This window comes from Rousettus aegyptiacus, unplaced genomic scaffold (assembly GCF_014176215.1).
Source record: "Rousettus aegyptiacus isolate mRouAeg1 unplaced genomic scaffold, mRouAeg1.p scaffold_m13_p_7, whole genome shotgun sequence".
NCBI lineage: Eukaryota > Metazoa > Chordata > Mammalia > Chiroptera > Pteropodidae > Rousettus > Rousettus aegyptiacus.
In genome coordinates this window covers 4,996,689-5,005,504 of record NW_023416310.1, presented here as the reverse complement: position 1 = coordinate 5,005,504, position 8,816 = coordinate 4,996,689, and the positions used below count along the sequence as shown (strand labels likewise).

General features: G+C 46.7%; 1 long non-coding RNA gene across 1 annotated transcript; it reads right to left on the bottom strand.

The window, feature by feature from the left end:
- Nucleotides 1-3,490: 3,490 nt before the first annotated feature.
- LOC107510842 lies at nucleotides 3,491-7,638 on the bottom strand. Its single transcript, XR_004952226.1, has 3 exons — nucleotides 7,187-7,638; nucleotides 4,532-4,725; nucleotides 3,491-3,728 (listed from the first exon to the last, which is right to left on the bottom strand). It is a non-coding gene; the product is annotated as an uncharacterized LOC107510842 (long non-coding RNA).
- Nucleotides 7,639-8,816: the final 1,178 nt, after the last annotated feature.

The window sequence follows — 8,816 nt, the reverse complement described above, 5'->3', positions numbered from 1 at the left end:
ATCCATTTCTAGAAGACAAGAGATTCAAATAAGAATTTCTCTCTCTCTCTCTCTCTCTCTCTCTCTTTTACATTAAAAATTGTGACAATCTCAGTGTTTTTCATGTCAGCAGGATTTCTGAAGCCATTCGATAAGGTACTTCTGTTGCAGAGCAAAGTGCTTTTGGCGGGAAAGCCTGTCGAGTTGCTGTCATCTGTACAAAGGCTGCGGACCAGGCTTTCGGCTTCTCAGTCCTACCCTTGTGCTGTGGGTTGAATTGTGTGCCCTCGAAGTTCATATGTCGAGGTGGCAACCCCAGCGCCTCAGAATACAAACAAATTTGGAAATTAGGTTGTTGCAGATGTAATTAGTTAAGTTAGGGCGTGGTCACTCTGGAGCAGTGTGAACTCTGATCTGATATTACCAGTGTCCTCATAAAAAAAAAAAAAGGTCAATTTCAACACCGACACATGCTCAGGGAGAGTACCATGTGATGACGAAGGCAGAGATGGCAGTGATGTGCCTACAAGCCAAGGACCACTGGTGATCATCAGCAAACTACCAGGAGCCAGGAGAGGGGCCTGGAGCAGATTCTTTCTCACGGCCTCGGAAGGGGCCAACCCTGCTGGCACCTGAATCTTGGACTTCCGGCCTTCGGACTATGACACAATGCATTTCTGTTGTTTAAACCACCGGGTCTGCAGCACTTTGTTGCGGCAGCGCTAACGAAGTAATACGCTTTGCGTACTTAGTATTCCTGAGAGGTTGAGGTGGTTACGGGCGGAGGGCGCACGTAGTGTAATCACTCAGTGTAATCACCTCACGATCCATAAGGACAGTCTGACCTGCCTTCGCCCAGGCTCAGAGGTAAGGAGTCGATCAGAAGCCTCGATTCCTGGGGATCAGGGGCGGGGGTGTGTGGGGGGGGGTGTATGTTTGTTTCACTACGGTACACTCTTTGCTAAGAGGTAGGTGGGGGAAAGGTTGAAGGTATTCAATATAAAAGTGCCATCGATCTAGAAAGATCCAGACTTCCGAGACTGCCTCTCGCTCAGCCTGCAGAGATGTTTTGTTTCCTGTCCAAGTTGTCCAGATGCAGATGTCTCGGTCCCTGGTTCAGACCTTCTCAGACACTTTGCAAGGCCTATGCTTGCCCCTCCTCCACCCCCGCGGGGGCCTCAAAGCGCGCTGCATCTCAGGGAATGACAAGTTACGACTACAGCGCTCCTCCCCCAGAATTCCAAATAGCTTTTTCACCTTCTTTCCGTCTTTGCTCAGACATTTCTTATATCAAGGATATTCCTTATCCTGCTCTACTCTCTAAATACTGTTTCTAATGCTACCTATATATTGCATTCCCTTATGCTTATTGTCCGGGTTTCCCCACTAAAACGTAAGCAGAAAGTCTCAAGAATCCTCTTTTTTCTCATTTGGTCGCTAATGTATCCCAAATGCCTAGAATACTAACACCTGCCATATATTAAGCTCCCAATATTTTTTGTTGTTGAAAGAATGAATAATTATTTTAAAAATGTCTTTATGTGAAACGTTCCAATGTTACTACTGAGTTTATTGCTTTGATGTTTTAGAAGACAGACTCACAGCAGAAGCCTCAGCAACCGAGGGGGCTTCTCAGCTCTAGCAACATTGGGCTTTGGCCTAGTGGCCTGGGTTATAGCCCAGAGCTGCATCTAATCAAGACGAACACCAAAGGAAGCCTAAAGGAAGCATTGGATGGAGAAAATTAAGCCTGAGCATTTAGCTGGCAACTTTTTTAGAGGCTTCCTTTTTGTTATTTGTTTGCAGTTGTATTTTTTAAACATATTACATTTAGGCTATGGTGGCAAAAAAACAAAATTTAAACAAGCAGGTCTAAATATCCTCTAGGACTATATCAGTCAATAAGATGGCAGCTAGCCACGTGCAGCCATTAAAATGTAAATTAATTAAAAATGATGAACGTTAAAAAGTCAGCTCCTCAGTCACGTCAGCCTCGTTTTGATTGCTCAACAACAGACAGACGCAGCTAGCGGCTGCCCGATGGGCAGGGAGATGGAGCGCCCCATCGCCCCATCGCCGAAGGCAGAAGGGCTCCCGATGTGTGTCTGAACGTCCGCACATTTAGCGTCACGCAGTGAAGGCGTCAGAAGGAACAATGGATGTTTTTGCTCTTCCTTGGATCATGTGGCACATCGGCCACCTGGGCTTAAGCAAAGTCGGCTCTGCTGCGCTCCACGCTCAGCTTTCTTCCCCGATGACTTCACGGACTTGCGCACAATGGGGAATAGTGTAGTGTGTTTCCTCCAGGTTACAGTATCAGTTGTTCAGATGCTGAGATGTCTCGAATCCACAGGTAAGAAAAGCCGGGTAGGGAAGGGCACAGAGTCATGTCACGTTTGGGTGAGTTCAGGCATACCCAAGTAATTCAGAATGACCGAGATGCAGCATTCGAATGGGAGCGAGGCTTGTGTCCCGAGGGCTATGGAAAGAAAGTAGCGCAATGGTAAACCCCTCGAGGTTGGGGGCTACGGCTGGAGCATGTTCATGTGCTCAGCACTTAGCGTAAAATACAGTGGGTTCCCCATACACGTCTGTTGTTGTTGTTGAATGAATGAATCAGATAATCAATCGACTAACACATCAACCAACCGACCAACAGATGACGTATGTACAGAGGCCCGATGTATTTGCCAGGATAGGAATATTATTCTCTACTAATAAATAGAGCCCCCAAATCAAAGGTTTTTCCTCTACAAAAGCTTGTTACTCATTTAAGGTCACATGTCTAAGGTAGGACGGGGCGAAGGATAACCATCTGCATGGTCATTCCAGGACCTAGGCTGATGCACGGTCTGTCATCTTTCAGCTATGACACCCTGAGCGAGTAGCCTGCAAGGTCGCCAAGGTAGAGAGAAGAGATGGAGAAGGCGCTCTGGCCCTCGGAAGCGGCAGGAGTCACTTCTACTTGCAGGTCCTTGGGGAGAGCTGGCCGCAAACCCCATTCTCTGTAAGGGAAACTGGGAAGCGGCAGTGAGCACGATCGTGCTCGGTGAGCACTGTCGACCGCACCACATCGCACAGGGCCACGGCGGGAAGTGCACACTTCATCCGCTAGCGGTTTTCAAGTTATTTTTTTTAAGCCACAGAATTCTTTTTTTCAAATAAAATACGATATATAAATAAGACACAAATGGAGCTTTTCTGGTTGAAACAAGGACACAGAGAGAAGGATCCACAAGCCTGCCCAGTGGACAAACCCTCGGCCACCACCTCAGCACCCTGGGAACCAGGGTTCCTGAAAACGCGCAGAGGGGGCCCCGCCCCAGCCTGCTGGGGACCCGCGGGTGCTTGGAGCAGGAAACTGGCGTGATCGCACTTTCCCTTTGCGGAGATGAAGGGGGCACCACAGTGACAGTGGCGTCGGCAGGGAGAGGCGGGTGAGACGGGGCGGGCGGTGTGTGCGTCCGGGCGAGAGTCCCGCACGGGTTCAGGGGCCGCTGCAGCAGGCCGGGTGAGCGCGGGGCGGGGAGGCTCTGACCCGTGTCCCCGCCGGACTCCGTGTTTGTTCCCGTAATTCGGAGTTTGTGTCTCAGTCTGATCCCCTTTCCCTCTGCCAGAGGTTGACATCTTTGCAAGTCTCCTTCTGACACCGACGAGGGTCTGTTAGAGGAGCCAGCAAACCGCTTCTGCAAAGGGCCGGCAGCAGGGACTGCGGCCCGAGGGCCATTTGGTCTCCAACACCGCTGGTTCTGAGAAAAAAAAAAAAAAAAAAAAAAAAAAAAACAATCCGCAGGAGAATGGGCGGGGCTGTATTTAGAAAACATTTATTTATCAACACTGAAATTTGAATTGCGTTGGATTTGTTCTATCGCGATGGATACGCCGGGGACTCACTTGAGCACGATGTGACCGTGGGTTCGTACGTGCACCGTTTCGTCTGCAGGAAACCGCGTGCGGCTGGCACGCTGCCTGGCGACGTGCACAACGCACACATCACACCCGCCTACAAGCCGCTGCAGCCCGCCGAGTGTGCGGTGGCCTCACCCACCCAGCTCTGGAGCTGGGATTTTCCCTCCAACTTCCAAGCGCCTTGTTCCCTCCACTGCACGACGGCTCACAAGCCGCCCCCTCCGCCGCCCACTTGCACGCGCGAACTCCAGGCCTTTTCCAAGGAGAAGGGTCGTCCCTAGGGTGGTCTGCACCTACGCCTTTACGGTTAACACGCGCGCCGCTCCGCCGCGGTTTCGACTGCGCGGCCGCCATGCAGGTCTGGAATGTCGTAACCTCTCTTTCCCCGAGCTCTGCGGTTTTCACCGGACACTCGGCACGGTGCTGTCATTTATACAGACACCTCGTGTCCTCCCCCGACCATTTTATCTTGCCGAACTGGCTGTCTATTGAGATTGTTTTTTCGTTTGTTTGTTTGTTTTTTTATAACATTTGATCAGGTATTCTAGGCAAGTATCCTATTCTAATTTTACAGGTGGTTTCTATTAGGCGCAGAGAGAGAAAAGCCTGCAGAAGTGGGTGACGAAATATGAATGAAAATTACCTGTGTCTCCTGTTGCAGAGCAAGCAGCATGTTGCCATGGAGACAGTATGGATTTTGGAGCAGAACCCAGTGGACCTGAAGTCCTGCTCGACAAAACCCTTTTCTACTTGAGTGCCTTCAGCAAGCGCCTCGGATCTCCAGACCTCACTCTCCTCGTGTACAAACACCAGGAAAATGACACTCACTTCTCGGCTCTGGAAATTAAGCCACAAAAAATGTATGAAAAATGTCAATCTGGTGCCTTGGACAGGGCGAGCCATGTTTGTTCTCGCCTCTTTCCTTTGTGTAATAATACTTGATAAATTTTATCGAGCACTTATTTTGTTCCAGGAGCTGTTTTAAGCACTTTTAACGTATCAACTAATTTAGTCTGTATAGCAGCCCTGTGGAGAGGATTTTGTTATTATTCCTGTTTTACAGATGACTAAATAAATGCACAGAACGTTCAGGTGGTTTGTCTAAGGTCGAATGGCTAGTGTGCCAGTTATTAAGTAATGGACGCTCAGCTCCAAACCGTCCTTCCGTTCTCTGCTCTGTGGTTCGGAGGCCGAGTCTCTGCAAAGCACGCGTCTGCTCTGCCACCTGGATCCTCAGGAGTCTCTGCGAGGCTGCGGGGACTCACGCCCTCTCGTCTGCCACTCGCGTCGTGGCCTGCCCACTGTTCTTCCCCCATAAACACTTGTCCCCCTGGAAGAAGCAATCCCTTCCTCTTACACGCCGGGCCTGGATGTCCACAAGGGCCACTGGTTACAAACGTCATCAGCCAGTCCAGAGTCAAGAGGAGGGAACACCGGCTCCACTTTTGAGAGCAGGGACGAAGCGCGTGTGTGGGGAGGGAAGAATTGCCCGTGACCATTGCTGATGACTCTCCAAAGTATGAATCTGTGGGGCTCCCCACGAGAGGATGCTGATAGTTCACCTGTGATTTTAGGTTTTCTATTGATACTGAAGGATGATCTTGAAATTATTAAATAATTAATTTAAAGTTATTTTCACAATTGATGCACCTAATTTCAAGTCCTTTAATTCCTTCAGTCGATTACAAAAATATCTCATTCTTCGAGACCCAGAAAGGGCGTTATAACATGGTAGGGGTGGGTAGAGTTACGTCCAGATGGGAGGGGGCGGTTTTAGGGTGCGCCCTCCATTATGTACACCCCACTCTGTGGATCTCTCGGGTAGTTTTCAAATTCTGAAGTCATTAGTCCCAGGACATGCCCGGCTCTCCTTAACTTTCCTCTACTATTCCATTTCCGTGTTCTTATTCCTGTATTAGGGTCAAAGTATTAGATCCATGCCGTCTACTGAGAAAAACACAAAATTTGGACCGATGAGGTTTTTGTCAACTGCTGAAAGTTAAACACGGTTAGGTACAAACATCCTACAGGGTTCATTTATTCACCAATACATTCATCTGCCAGATACGGAGAATGACAAGTAAATGACATGTTTACAGGACGCTGTAAACACTTCCCTGCTTTCTCATTTAAACTTGAATGACAAGAACATAAGGCCCAAAAAAAGTATGAGAAACTTCATTGCTGTTGTACAGGCGAGGAAACCGAAACCCGGAAAGATGGGGTGCTTTTACTACAGTCATTTTGTCGGTCAATACCAAACCCACGTCTCTTTTCTCCTGATACGCCAATCCTATAGGACTAGGTCCCCATCCTGATGACCTCGTTTAACCTTAATTACCTCCCTAAAGGTCACCTCCCCAAGTACAGTCACATTGAGGGTTAGGGCTTCAACATATGAATTCGGGGGGATACTGAATTGTACAGCAATAAATAATAGCTCTATACGTGAGCCACAGATTATATGGATTTTCCTGCTCAAAACTCATTTCCTGCTGACATGGGATCTGGGCAAAGGAGGAGTGGTAACGAAAGCTGTGAAGTAAGCTTAAACGAAGGGCACTTTCCCCACATGCTTAAAAAAGAGAGAAAGCTAATTTCTGTACCAATTAAGGAATTCGAATGGTGTATGTGGCAGGGTCGGGGGAATGTAGAGAGGAAGGAAGGAAGGAAGGAAGGAAGGAAGGAAGGAAGGAAGGAAGGAAGGAAGGAAGGAGAGGGAGGGGGAGAGGGAGGGGGGAGAGGGGAAGAGAGAGAGAGAGAGAGAGAGATTGCGGCTCAGCCAATGCTTGCTAAAGTCAAGGATAGGGAAAACTGCTGAATAAGGTCATTCATTATCCTCTCTTTGCACTTCAGACAAACGGTAATTGTTGGTTTAGCTAACAAGTTGTGCCTTAATTACAGGCCATTAGGCACCATTAATAAAGAAAACCAATTCCACAAGAATCTGAATTTTCCTTCTTATATTTCATTCCCTAGGAAAAAGACCTACTCAAAAAAGATTGAAATCTCTGCTTCCAAATTCTGTCACAGCCCAAGGACCCCTTCTGTTCTATAATAGCTCAGCCATCACCTCTAGGAAGGCTTTTCTGGGCCGTCTTATTTAAGAGGCTAGGCATTTCAGCACACTGGGGAGGAAAAGTTGAGCCACAGAGTAATTAGGTAACTTGTCCAGGGTCAGGAACTTCTGTGGTAGGACCCAATGTTTATTCTTCAGACCCCAGTTCCAGGTGTCTCCAACACATCATAGCAACACGGTAGAAACCTGTGAGCGTCCACTTGAATAGCTTTCTCATACCTGAGCCTTGACTGGCATCAGCTCTGGCCATGTACGTTCCCGTCAACATTGATCCAAACAGGCGAAGGACAGATCTAAATTGTCTTGCTAACAATAGATTCAGGCTGGATGGCTGATTATATCACAGTTCTCTTTGATGCAATGGAAATAGGCTCTGGCTCAATTTCTCTAATAGGACACATGTCTTTGAAGCTCCTTTGTGCTGAATTTAATGAGCCTGATTGTCATCTTCCAGAAGAGAGTACAGGTGAGGCCTCTGCAGTCGGGGTGGATGGAATCACTCATCGATCGTGTTGTCACACTCATCAAGCAGTCAGGAGAACCAAGGCAGGATGTGAAATCAATCTGGCCATCTATTTATAGATGGGGCCGCGCCTTTGTCATGGTGATCAGACCAGCTCCGCGGAAGGCCACATCTGCAGTAAATGACTTTCACAAATTAAAAATCATGTCCTGACGGCACGGAAAAGAAAAATTATTATTATTTTTTGTATAAATGTGAGCTTTTCTTCCTCCTCTCCTCTTCATCTTTATAATCTTCCTTCTATTTCTATTTCTCTTTCTCTCTCCTTTTCTTATGCCTCATTCTTACCTTTTCTCCTTCTTTTTCATTCAACAAAAATTTGTTGAGGTTTCATTATGTTTCAGGCATTGCGAAAAGTACTATGAAGAGTTTAGAGAGGATGTTCCGTGAGCCCTGTTTCAAGCCATTTCTAATATCTTTGCGGAATGGAGAGCACTCATAACTCAAAGCCCAAACACCTACGTTCCAATCGTTCTCACGATTTATGCAGTGTCTCTATGACCTTGTAGCAGTCACTTGTCTCATTGTCTATAAAATAAAGCAATCATACCACAGATATTTTTCGGTGGCTTACATAAAAAGGAATGAGCTTAATAATGACAAAAAGCCTAGTCTGAAGAATCTTGAACAAAGTAAATTTTCTAAATCTCAATATTTGAAAAACGAGTATAATTATAGTATGTATGTTACAAGTTTCATGTGATAATTAAATGAAGTATATGAAATGTTTAATACAAGTAAGACTTGGCTTAATTAGTATCTGGTTCAAGAAGAGCTCACTAAAATTTGGTTAGTAACATAAGATATGAGGGGGTACCTTATAAATGATAAAGTATACATAAAAAGGCTACCTGTCTCCTTCCCTCCCTCCTTCCTTCTCTAGTCTCTCTCTCTCCTCTCTCTCTCTCTCCCCCACCCCTCTCTCCCCCCTCTCTCTTTTATTTCAGAGTCTTATATTTTAATCTCTTGAAATGTAAAAGGGTGAACTTTCTCTTCCACTTTAGAAAGCTATAAAGAGTATAACTCTGACATTATAGTTGATTTGATCACATTAAATCACCACTTTTCTGGAGCCCATCAGAGAGCCGAGGTTGCAAGGCACCTCATGTGCCTTGAATTCCAAGCAGGGACAATCCTTCCCAAGGAAACACCCAAATACTCTTATCCATAACAGAGCACAAGAGATATAAGTGGCAGCCACATAGGTAAGTAAAAATGAAACTGCTAGAATCAAAAGGAATTATGAAAGGACAAGTGTGGTCTAACGCGTAAGTTTAGAAAAACCACGGGCCCCAAACACAGGGGAATTCGCACTCATGACCAACG